The 13,103-nt window shown below is 46.0% G+C and overlaps 1 pseudogene; it reads right to left on the reverse strand.

Moving 5' to 3' along the window:
* Nucleotides 1-13,103, reverse strand: part of LOC102926383 (centromere protein T-like) — a 66,763-nt pseudogene that overhangs the window by 43,061 nt on the left and 10,599 nt on the right.

The following is a 13,103-nucleotide window of genomic DNA, read 5'->3' on the forward strand; positions in this document are numbered from 1 at the left end:
ATTTAAGATGCCCCCCCCCCCCCCCCCCCCCCCCGTGACTTGCTCTCCTGACTGAGCTGGGCGTGGATCTCAGCTCTGCAACTACTATAATCTTAGAAGGCAAAGATATGGAAGGTCCTGGGATTTTCCTTAAAGCTTCTGTAGAAATCTTTGTAAAGGGGCTTCTTCATGTTTCTCTTGTTGACTCAGAGAGGATCTGGAACAAGGATGCTCTTAGGAAAGCACTTACTGGGAAGGACAGAGGCACACGAGCATGGACAGAACTGATTTTTTTCAGCCACTTCATGCATGCACACTGGATGCTTGCTTGCTTGGAAGAGGCCCTTAAAGAGTCCAAAAAGTAACATGAAGTCAGAGTGAGTGCATCCTTTCCAGGCTAACACCCCTCACAGCCTGCTGATGTTGGCCTCACACACTTCCTCTGCCTCATGGGTATTTCCCAAACTTGCACCTGCTCAGTCACTTGAAACCTTGCCTTTTCTGTGTGTTCCTTTTCTACCCAGTCACTCCAGTCTCTTTGCGTTAACTTAAATGTAAATGCTACAGGGATTGAACATAACCAAAAACCCATCCAGCCTTGTAGAGAGACTATGTGCTACATATTTCAATTTTCTAAAGAACCAGGAAAAATGTGTTTTAAATTCCAGCCAGAAACTATATTAAGCCTCTCTTAATTTTCATGTGTATGTGTGGAGGGGAGGTGACTTACATGTGCATATATGTGTTGATGTGTGTGTATGTGCATGTGCGTGTGTGTGCATATGAATGTGTGTGTATCTGTGTGTCCTGTGTACTCCAGACTAGCTGGAGTTCTGACTGTTCACTACCGTGTACTCCGGCCTAGCTGGCCCATGCACTTCCTATGACCCTCCTGTTTCCATCTCTCAGAGCATATGCTAGGATTACAGATGCCTGTGCTCCTGTGTCCCTCCAGGCTTTTCTATTGGTTCTGGGGATCCAAACTCACCATCAGGCTTGGGCAGCAGGCACTTTGCCCAGTGAGACATAACCCCTGTTTCCTCTAAGACAGCAGTGTGTGATTGCAACCGCAGGTGACCGACTCCCAGAAGGCCTCATTTGAGTTTGAAACCTGCCTGCTCTGTGAAATTGGCTAAGTAAATCAGTTTCTCCAAAACCCTATGAAAACTACAGACAGCAGTAATACAATAGGTCACACACACACCCAGCAGGGCAAGCAGCAGCTGATATGAATGCATAAGAAGGGAAGGATGGAACCCTGTCCAACCAGAAACTCAAAAGGCAGGGAAGCAGCCCGCTGTAGTCCTGCAGGGATCCTGGGGGAGGCTGCCATCGGGAGCTTATGCACTGTAAAGAGCTGTGTTAGGGAGCAGAGGGGACAGCAGCAGCATCTGAACGCCAAGGCTCTGCTGTTCAATACAAAACTTACAGCTGCCCTGTGGCTATTAACTTCTAAACTAAATCATTAGACCACCAAAGTAGGAGGGACTGAAAGGAGAATCCCAAAGTTCTGTCCCCTCCCTCCAGTCAGAACCTCCCCTCCACTGTCAGCCTCTCCCCCTCTGTCAGCTTCTCCCCCTCTGTCAGCTTCTCCCTCCACTGTCAGAGCACACACACACACACACACACACACACACACACACACACACACTGTCAGTCTCTTCCCCCTCTGTCAGCTTCTCCCCCCCTGTCAGCTTCTCCCTCCACTGTCAGCTTCTCCCCCTCTGTCAGCTTCTCCCTCCACTGTCAGAGAGAGAGAGAGAGAGAGCGCGCACGCACACACACACACACACACACACACACACACACACACTGTCAGTCTCTTCCTCCATTGTGAGCCTCTTCCCCCTGTCAGCTTCTCCCCCTCTGTCAGCTTCTCCCTCCACTGTCAGAGCACACACACACACACACACACACACACACACACACACACACTGTCAGTCTCTTCCTCCATTATCAGCCTCTTCCCCCTCTGTCAGCTTCTCCCTCTCTGTCAGCTTCTCCCTCCACTGTCAGAGCATGCACACACGCACGCACACGCACGCACACACACACACACACACACACACACACACACTGTCAGTCTCTTCCTCCATTGTCAGCCTCTTCCCCCTGTCAGCTTCTCCCCCTCTGTCAGCTTCTCCCCCTCTGTCAGCTTCTCCCCCTCTGTCAGCTTCTCCCCCTCTGTCAGCTTCTCCCTCCACTGTCAGAGCTTCCCCAACCCCCCCATCAGCCTCTCCCCGGCTGTCAGTCCCAGCCACCCCAGCTCCCATCAGCTCTCCCCCACAGCCAGCTGTCGTTTCTCACTGAGGCGGAGGTCCCTCTGCTCTGTCTGCTCTGTTACACGCAGTTCTGAGCAACTGCCTGAGGCCGATTCCTTCTTCCCAGCAGAACGAAGTTCTGAGCAGGGCCCCATCGGGCATCTCTTTGTCTTTTGCCAACTTGTGTTCCGAACAAGCGAGGGTGCTCCCAGTCTGACCTCTGCACAAGGTGGTTTTATAGGATAAAAATGTGTCTTTTATACAAAAATATTTGTACTTCTGATTCACAAGGCTTGGTGGCGCATATTACAATCCCAATGCTCCAGAGGCAAGAGGATCAGGAATTAAATCCTTTCTCTGCTACTGTGAGTTTGAACTCAAGGCCCAGCCTCAACTATATGAGACCCTGTCTTGGAAAAGGAAAAGGAGGGGAGAGGAGAGGAGGGGAAGGGGAGGGGAGGGGAAGAAAGTGGAGGGCAGGGGGAACATTTATGAACCTATAATCTGTAGCCTCAAAGTGGTGCCAGTTACCCAGTGAAGTACAGAAGTTCAGCTGACTAATGGGGCTGTGTGTCTCACAGAGCTGCACATATGTTAGTAGAAAGTGCAGTGTTGCTCTCGTGTCAAGGCCTAAGTCTATAAACACTTCTTGGAAAGCGGTGCCAAGGGCTGACGGGATGCCAATGCGCGAGCACACACACACACACACACACCACACACACACACACACACACACACACACACACACCACACACACACACCACACACACACACACACACACACACACACACCACACACACACACACACACACCACACACACACACACACACACCACACACACACACACACCACACACACACACACACACACACACACACCACACACACAAACACACCACACACACACACACACACACACACACCACACACACACACACACACACCACACACAAACACACCACACACACACACACACCACACACACCACACACACACACACACACACACCACACACACACACCACACACACACACACACACCACACACACACACACACACACACCACACACACACACACCACACACACACACACACACCACACACACACACCACACACACACACACACACCCGTTGCAGGGAAGAGCAGCAGCCACTGGGGTGGTGTGTGGGGGTGGAGGAGAGAACACTGTGGTGACCTGAAGTGCTGTCCATCCTGTGAGGCCTTGCCCTCAGTTCCAGCTTCGCAGCCCCACCCCCACCACAGGCAGGGGGTCTCTAAGATTCTGCTTGTTAGGTGTCCTGCTCTGCCCAACAGCACGGTGGTCCTGGACTGCGCATCCTGTTAGCATATCCTACCTCTGACCTTGGCGGAAACTCAGCCCTGCCGCTGTTCCGCTCCCACAGCCTGTAAAGGCCTCCGCCTGCGTGACTTCTGCCTCGCTTTGCCCTGCTGCCCACAACAGCAAACTTCATCCCCTGCTCTCCCACCTTACTTCATGCTTCCTCCCTGCCTCAGTTCCCCCGTAGTAAACCTCACGCTGGCATTGCAGCTGAGTGTTTTGAAATCTACCTTCTTTGAATCTCTAAACTGAGAAGTCAGCTGAGCCCCTATCCCCAGAACATAACTGTAAGACGAATTGCTAAACTGTCTTATTAATAAAAAATAAAATAAAATAAAAAACCAGAGGGTTAAAACTGAGAGATCAGAGGAACAGGACAAGTCACAGCCAACCTCACCTTACCAACTCCTCAGCCTCCAGAGACACCTACTTCCTGTACACTCACGCCTATATGCCTTTCTGTCCCTGCCATCTCATTTCCTCTCTCTGCCCAGCTACATCACTTCCTCTTTCTTCCCAGCTCTATCACTTCCAGTCTGTCTGTACAGAACTCCAGACCTCCATTGTTAGTGCTAGGATTAAAGGCATGTGCCACCATGCCTGGCTCTGTTCCCAGTGTGGCCTTGAACTCACAGAGATCCAGATGAATCTCTGCCTCCTTAATGCTAGGATTAAAGGCGTGTGCTACCACTGCCTGACCTCTATGTTTAATATAGTGGCTGGCTTTTTCTTCTGATCCTCAGATAAGCTTTATTGGGGTGCACAGATAAAATATCACCACACATAACCAAATGGACTAGGCTAGCCCTTAATTTTAATCCTGTTACATAGCGAGTCATGGACAGTGGGGGTTCAATTCCTGCCGATGTCTGTATGAAATCTTAAATGTCGAGAACACCGATTCTCAGCTGAAATCAGAAATTGGCTGGGCAACAGGAAGTCAGCCCTGTCCTGAAATAGTCCTGCAATCAGCAGAAATCTCTACCGCATCAATCAAAAGGGTTCGCAGCCAGTAGTCACCGAACCAAGGAAAGTGACCTTCACACCCCTCCCACTCCTGTCCCGTTCCACACTCTCGTTAGCTTCAGTTGATTGATGGCTTCCAGAAGAAGATGATCCATCACTGCTCGGATGAGCAAAGCTTCTGCCGGGACGTGTAGGTCATTCCAGCATTTTGTAAAAGTGAGACAAAATATGAAGTCTAAAAAAATGCCAACTCATGGGAAATAAAGAAAAAGCTCCATAGAGTACGGTGCTGCCAGGTGCCGGTGAGATTAATGCGGGTGGAAGATGGATAGATCTGCTTTTGAAAACAAAGCATACGTAGTATAGAAAAATGTTCATATTACAAACTCATTTTAAGGCCTGGGGAATGATTTTAAATTCACACCAGCAAATACACACTATCAGAATAGTAACTGGGAAAACTCAGTGCCTAAGCCCAGGGTCAGCCACTACTTAGACCACGTCCTGGCAAATGCCAGGCTGGTCCTTAGCTGCCTTTCCTATGTTGTGCAACCCAATCCTTATTTCTGCTGAGGTGAAAGTACAGGGTTTGGGTTTTGTGTTTGTTTGGGGGAGGTTTTTGATTGTTTTGTTTTGTTTTTGAAAGTGAGAACTCCCTCCTGGTCATGCACGGAGCTAGAAAATGTGAACACCAGATCCAAGTCAGAGGTTTCGTCCAAAGCCCACACTATTACCAAGCTGCATGCGCTTCTCACTTCCTCCCCGATTTTCAGAAAGGGGGAACACGTTTAACTAACGATGGTTATGAAAGTAAAATGGCGAGTCTTCAAACATGGGGTACCTATAGAATGAGAGGGCAGCATTACTCTTTACAGAGATGCACAAAATGCCTAGACACAGTGAAACACTCGGGCAAAGAAATGGTCTTGAGCAGATACAGCAGCACATCGTATTTTGAAGGAGAAAATAATTGGGAAATTGTCAGTTCTTCCTAAGAGATTTCATGAGTTTTGCATAATTTCAATAATATATATATATATCATTTTTCTCAAAGCAAGACAAGTTAATTATATATTGTATTTAAAAGAACAAATAAGAGTAACCATGGAAACAATAAAACAGTAAGGAAGGGAGACTATCCCCCTCTGGATATTAAAGTGTGTTATGAAGCCTTCACTCTGAGCAGTCTGGCTAACAGATGGACCAAGAGATAGAAAAATGAAGCCCCAAAATACACCAGACTGAGCATGGCAGTTTAGGATGCCATAAAGGCTGCATATCTCAGATCAGAAGAGGAAAAACGGACTGACAGACAGCTGGTTAGCTTTGCAGAGAGAGACTCACACTAAAGCCACTTCCCACACGGCACACCTGAATTAATTCCAAATGGGTCTGAACGTGAAATCAACAAGCTGCATAAATATCAGGGAACAGTCAGTGACTCTTTTCCTTCCAGTGCCTTAAAATCCAGAAGTCATCAAGGAAACGAGATCAATTTGACCACATAAAAATAAAAATATTCACATAAAAATTAGCATTAGAAAAATCAAATAATAAACAGGGATGGTAGTAGGAGGTCTACCAATTAAGCCACTTGTAACATGTCCCCATCCCTAATAAGTAGAAGACTCTCAAAGAGTATGAAAATAAAGTAGAAAAGTGACCAAATGATACTATTTACAGAGAAAAGAAAATGTCTTGTAAAAACAGACAAAATTACAAATGTGTAGCAGTGTGCCCTATGTTAAGGCTCAGGAAAACAGGTGGGAAACTCAAGTTCACATAGTCCTAAGAAGTGGGCCTTGGGTTAGCTCTAGAATGAGCTTTGTACTTTCCGCATTGGCCCAAATAGTCCCCTTCTAGGAATGCTCTCAAAGGCCCAGTGGAAACTTTCTCAGTGGTATAAGGACATTTGCTGTAGCACTTTTTGTAACAGCAGAAGAACAGACAGGACCCTGCGGCTGCCAGCAGGGTCCAGTGCAAGTAAACTCCGTGCTTTTCACTACATGGAGTGAAATGTTCCATGCATGGAAGCAGAAAAGCACTCAGGATTGTCAGATCAGTGGTTCTCCACTGCACATGATTTTGCTACATAGTTCCTCGCAACCCAAAATACGCCATTAAGTGAAATAGAGTAATGAATAATAAAATAAAGTAAAAGAGTGTCTTAGTTAGGGTTACTGTTGCTGCGACGAAACACCAGACCAAAGCAACTTGGAGAGGAAAGGGTTTATTCGGCTCAAGCTTCCACATCACAGTTCATCATCAAAGGAAGTCAGGGCAGGAACCTAGAGGCAGGAGCTGATGCAGAGACCATGGGGGGCGGGGTGCTGATTACTGGCTTGCTCCCCATGGCTTGCTCAGCCTTCTTGTAAAGCCCAGGACCACCAGCCCAGAGTGGTCCCACCCACAATGGGCTGGGTCAAGTTGATATAAAACTATCCAGCACACTGGGTTTCTTTCTCAATCATTCTCCATATTACTTACTAAGGTGGAGTCTCTGAATGAACCCAGATAATTTCAATTCAGCTAGTCTAGCTATTCAACTCGCCCTGGAGGGTCCCTTGTCTCTGCCGCCCCCACGTGTTGGGATTACAGATGGGACTGATTCAGGCACACTAGGATTACAGATGGGCTGTCTGTCATGCTTATATGGCAAGTGCTTTATCCACTGAGATGTCTCCCTTCCCCTATAACAATTAAAATCTTGTCAAACTTCCTGTCTTAGTCCATTTTGTGTACTGTAACAGAATAGAGTAGAATGGATAATGTATAATGAAAAGAAATCTACTCATAGCTCAGTGTTCAGATATCAACATGCTGTGTGAGGCCTTCTTATACCATCATTCCACAGAGGAGGGAGAGGAGGAGGGAGAGGAGGAGGGAGAGGAGGAGGGAGGGAGGGGGAGAGGAAGATAGAGAGGTTGTGGGATATTTGATCACACTGTGAAACTCTGAGACTGTGGTGATAAAATTAACCTTGGATCGCAGGGCAGAACCAGTCAACTAGTTGACAAGAATTAGCCACAGAGAATATGGAGAGCCTAGGAAGATGGATAGAGAGATGCACAGGAGAGCGTAGGGACTGACTTAAGAGATTCTTGGGCCTTTTTGGTTTGGGACAGAAGGAGAGACGCTCTCTTGCTGGGTCCTTGACCAAAAAGGAAGATCAGCTGGCTGGCTGCTTCTCGGCTTCTCTGGTCTAGCAGATTTTCACCACAATATCTGACTCCTGAGTTCTTATTGGTAACTACAACAACTGAGATTAAAAACCACCTGTGGCATCCAAAGCGTGGCATGAGATCACATGACTGATTCCAGAGCTGCCACTTCCCCTCGCTGCCACAGCCGCTCCTGAGGCGGCTTTTCCCACAGCAGTTCCTGAGCATCTGCCCCTCTGGCCCCAAGTGCCTCACAGCCCTACACCAAACCTGCTTGTGCTCCTCCAGCACCCACTCAGGCTTCTGCTGCCACACATCCTGAGTGCCTCAACCCCACTGCCGCAAACACCGCAACAGATTTGGTAAGATACCTGGGAATTCCAGAGAAAAATCTTTCCCACATTAAGAATGGGAAAAATCACAACGCAGGGAGTTAGGGCCACAACGGATGGCCTGGACATGGAAAAAATAAATGAAGGGATAACCAAGTTAGCTGAGCTTGACATAATGCTGCCTAGAATTACTCTGTTTGGTCATTCATATTTTATCCCTTAAAAAGCAGTTTGATAACTGTGCCAAATATGAAAAATTTACTGAGAAGATACAAGCCTCAGAAAAACCTACTAATGAAAATAAGAAAAATATTCAGACACAGACAGAGGAATTTAAACAAGGACCTATCACACCACTGCATGATGAAACTGAAGAGGGGAGGCCCAAGGTTATTAGAAAACCAACCTTAGTTTACCCAGTTACTATACAAGAATGACCAGCAGACTATAGGCATCCCCAAAGTTATTCAGAAGTTAAATGGAATTTAACAGATGTGCCACCACTGTGACAGTGGGCACATGTTGCCTGGCAGGGCGGCATTATCGTTTGCAGGGTTCACATCTGGGTAACACTGTGGATAACAGAGCACCTCCCAGGCCTGTGAAGGCAAGAAGCTCCATGTCAGCTCCAGCGCATCTGCAACCAAGGGGTGTGGTGTCTCTAGCAATGGGGCCTCATCCTCTAGGCAGCCAAGGGGAATGGCAATACCCTGTATCATTTGGAAAACGTGGAATACTCTTGGCCATAGTGTTTGAAGGCTTGGCTAGAGCAACTCAACAAGAAGACAAAAGAAAAAGGAACAAATAGGAAAAGAAATGAAATATCCTTATTTCTATGCATCAAATACCCTAATGGCTACAGCAGAACACTCCTAGAACTGATGCAAAGTGGCAGGCTACAACAACAACAACATGAAAATGAACGGCCTTCCTAGATGCCAATGACACAATGAGAAAGAAACCAGGGAATCAATCCCAGTCACACTAGCCTCAGAAGCAAAATACCGTCGAACAAATTTAACCAAGGAAGTCAAAGACCTGTAAAATAAAACTTTAAAGCACTGAAGAAAGAAATACAGGAAATAAAAAGATGAAGATGCAAAGACCTCCCCATGATCCTGGATGGGCAAAATTAACTTTGTAAAAATGGCCAATCTACCAAAAGCAGTCTACAGACTTGAAACAATCCCAATCAAAATCGCAACTTCATCCTTCACACAAACATCTTAGAAACCAAAAATGGAAACCAAAATATGGAAAAACAAAAGACACCACATAGCCAAAGCAAATAAATAATAATAATAATAATAATAATAATAATAATAATAATAATACTGTTAGCCTAGTGGTTCTCAACCTTCCTAATGCTGTGACCCTTTACTACAGTTCCTCATGTTGTGGTGACCCCAACCATAAAATTACTTCATTGCTGCTTCATAACTGTCATTTTGCTACTGTTATGAATCATAATATAAATATCTGATATGCAGGATATCTGACATGCAACCCCAAAAAGGGTCGTGATCCGCAGATTGAGAACCACTGTGCAAAAGGATCATCCTTCTTGGCGTCAAGTAATCCTACAGAACCGTGATGATAAAAAGAGCAGGGTCTGGCACAAAAACAGACATGTAAGTCACTGGGGTAGAACAGAGCCACCTGACATTTGACAAGAGGGCCAAAAGGCAGCCTTTTCCACAAACGGTACGGGGGAAACTGATTCTCCATGTGTAAAGGAAAGGATCTAGAGCCTTCTCTCCCTCTATGCACAAAAAGGAACTCCAACTGGGTCAAGGATTGCAACACAAAACCTGAAACTTCCAAAGAAAAAGCAGGGAGTGAACGCCAAAGTACAGGCACAGGTAAGAGCTTCCTAAATAGTGTGCCAGTCGCTCGGGCAATAAGGCCACTAACTGATGAATGGAGCCTCGTGGAGTTCAGAGCTGTCTGTGCAGTGCAGGGTACTGTTAGTCAAGTGAAGAGGCAGCCCACAAAATAAGAGGAAGTGTTTGCTGGAACTGTTATCTGATGATGCTCACCCAGTTTGCCAAAAGCCCCTGGGTTGTCTTTTCTTTCTTTTTTTTTTTCTTTTTTCTTTTTTTTTGGGGGGGAGGGCATTGATTTTTGGTGTTGTTGATTTTGTTTTTGTTTTCGAGATGGTTTCTCTGTGTAGCCCTGGCTGTCCTGGAACTTGCTCTGTAGACCAGGCTGGCCTTGAACTCATAGAGTTCCACCTGCCTCTACCTCCAGAGTGCTGGGATTAAAGGTATGAGCTACCACCTTTTCTTAAAAGCTTTTTAAGTTCTGAACCAGATATGCCTGGCTCAGAAGTAAGTAAGTAAGTAAACAAACAAACATCTCAATTTTCCTCCTTGTTGCTGCACTCGGAAGATGTCTTTCATTCCCACCCCTTTCCCCTCTACTTTGAGGAGTCACTCCAGCTGTCCCATCACTAGTTTTTAAAACAGGATGTAGTTCTGTGACGTGAACTGAGACGTCTCCAGTTAGAAGCCAAACTAAAACCTGTCAGCCAGAATGATTAGAGTCATGAGCAAGGCTGTCAACAAAAATGAGTTGAGTCATGAACTTCAGAGAAAAAATTCAAAGGTAGAAATTTTAGAAATGAACTTGAAAATGTCCCATCTGGTCAACCCTTCATTAATACCATGAATAGAAGGAAAAAGACTTGGAGCTACACACAAACCATGTACCAACAAAATTCATTTATAGCTGCCTATTGATTGAAGTTTTAAAATGCAGGAGGCAAAGAAGACAGGTATGAGGTGGGAGAGGACTGGTAGATCAGGATCAAGGAATAGACGTAGCTAGAGTTTCTCTCCAGGTCCCACCAAGCCCCTGCAGTCCCACAGCCCACTTATAAAATAAACACATAGACGCTTATATTATTTATAAACTGTATGGCTGTAGCAGGCTTCTTACTAACTATTATTATATCTTAAATCAACCCATTTCTATTCATCTATAAGTTGCCATGTGGCTCATGGCTTACTGGTATCTTAACATCTTCTCATGGCGACTGCTGGCAGCATCTCTCTGCCTCAGTCTTCCACTTTCCAAAATTCTCTTCTCTGTCCTGCCTATACTTCCTGCCTGGCCACTGGCCAATCAGCATTTTATTTTACAGAGCAATATCCATAGAAAACAGAAAAACAAATGAAAGGAAAACATTAAGAATAAAGAGTTGAGCCAGGCAGTGGTGGCGCATGCCTTTAGTTCCAGCACTCAGGAGGCAGAGTCAGGCAGATCTCTGTGAGTTCAAGGCCAGCCTGGTCAACAGAGCAAGATCCAGGACAGGCATCAAAACTACACAGAGATGTAGATGTAACCAACCGTCTTATTAAATTAAGAAACACAGAACCAATGTAAAAGAGAAAGTAGAGAGGTCAGAGCTCAGAGCTAAAATCTTACCTCCTGCAGTGCTCCTACCTCCCCGAAAGAGAGCTACTTCCTGTGTGTCTGTCTTTAAATAGTCTTTCTGTTCTGCCTTCTCATTGGTTGTAAACCCAAACACATGACTGCCTCGTCACTGCCTGTAAGTACCACCCTCCAGGTCTTAAAGGTGTATGTCTCCAAAGCTGGCTGTATCCCTGAACACACAGAGATCTACCTAACTCTTCTACCAAGTGCTAGGATTAAAGGTGTGTGCCACCACCACCATGCTCTTGCTATGGTTTTAATAGCTCTGACCCCCAGGCAACTTTATTTATTAACATACAATTAAAATCACATTTCAGTACAAATAAAATATCACCATACAGAGAAACTCTGTCTTGGAAAAAAAAAAGAATAAGGAGTTGAAGGATTCAAACTTAGACTCAAGGGAGCTAGACTATTTTAATTAAAATGATATTCCAATCTTAAGTTGGAAAAACAGTGAGGGGCAAGAAAAAAATTGAGGAAGGTGCAATGTACTTTAGCAGTAGCTTCGATTAAACAAAGACAAATACATCTTGGCTGGGTTGTGCTTGATTTTGAGTTAATCCGGGGGCACTGCACACTCAGAAACCTTTTCTTGTTACTAAATTTTTCAAGCACCCACATTCCATTACATGGCTCAGAGTTCAACAACCTGGCTCTCGAAGGTAACCTCAAGGCCTCCTCAAAATCCCACAGTATTCCCGACTCATCCACTGCCTCAGGGGTTTAGCTGGGAGGCAGCCCAGAGATATTCCTCTGGCTGCTAGGACATGCTTGTCCATGCACAGATAATGAAGTGCTGAGAAATTAAAACCTCAACCACACGCAGCAGCCCTCCCCCCAGACTGAGAGCCCATGGGTGAACAGCTCAGTTTCCTTATGCATCAGATAGACCAAGAGGTATGTCAAAGGTAGACCTCCTGAGGTCCCCATCAGGACTTGGTCCCAGATGCCTGTGACCTGCTAGATGACACTCTCTGAGCTGACTTCCCTTCCTGTAATGCTTAGTCTTAAATGGCAACTTGATGGGATGTAGAAGCAAGCTAGGAGACTGGCTTGGGCATGTCGTTTTCAAAGATTAACTGGCGGGAAAGATGTGCCCTCAAGGTACCCAGCATCTTCCAACTGATGGAGAAAGGAGTAATGTGAACTGGGTGCCTGCCTGCTCTTCCGTCTGAGCACGTGAGTCTGAAGCCACTGCTCCCTCTTGCACGACTACTGTCAGACTCCTGCTTCTTCAGACTCCAAGCCTGAGCTGAACACCAACCAGCAGCTCTCCAGGCTGCTCCAGCGCCTATTTGGGACAGCAGAGCATTCACCTCCAGGGCAGAGGCCTTCACCTCCAGGGCTAAGCAGTTACTGGGTTCTCTTCCTTTTCAGCATTCAGGTAGCCAGTGCATAACTAGCCAGTCAATAAACCATATATCTCTAATTCAAACACATATAAAATACACACACACACACACACACACACACACACACACTATTGGTTCATTTCCTCTGGAGACCCTGTCCAATATGCATCCCCAGTTCACTCTCCCATATCCTTACTGGACTTCTTGAGAACACCTCCCATATTTAGACTCACACATAAAACCTTCTCCAAGATTTTGTCTCTGAGGAA

Source organism: Peromyscus maniculatus, chromosome 10, assembly GCF_049852395.1.
Source record: "Peromyscus maniculatus bairdii isolate BWxNUB_F1_BW_parent chromosome 10, HU_Pman_BW_mat_3.1, whole genome shotgun sequence".
In the NCBI taxonomy this organism is placed as follows: Eukaryota; Metazoa; Chordata; class Mammalia; order Rodentia; family Cricetidae; genus Peromyscus; species Peromyscus maniculatus.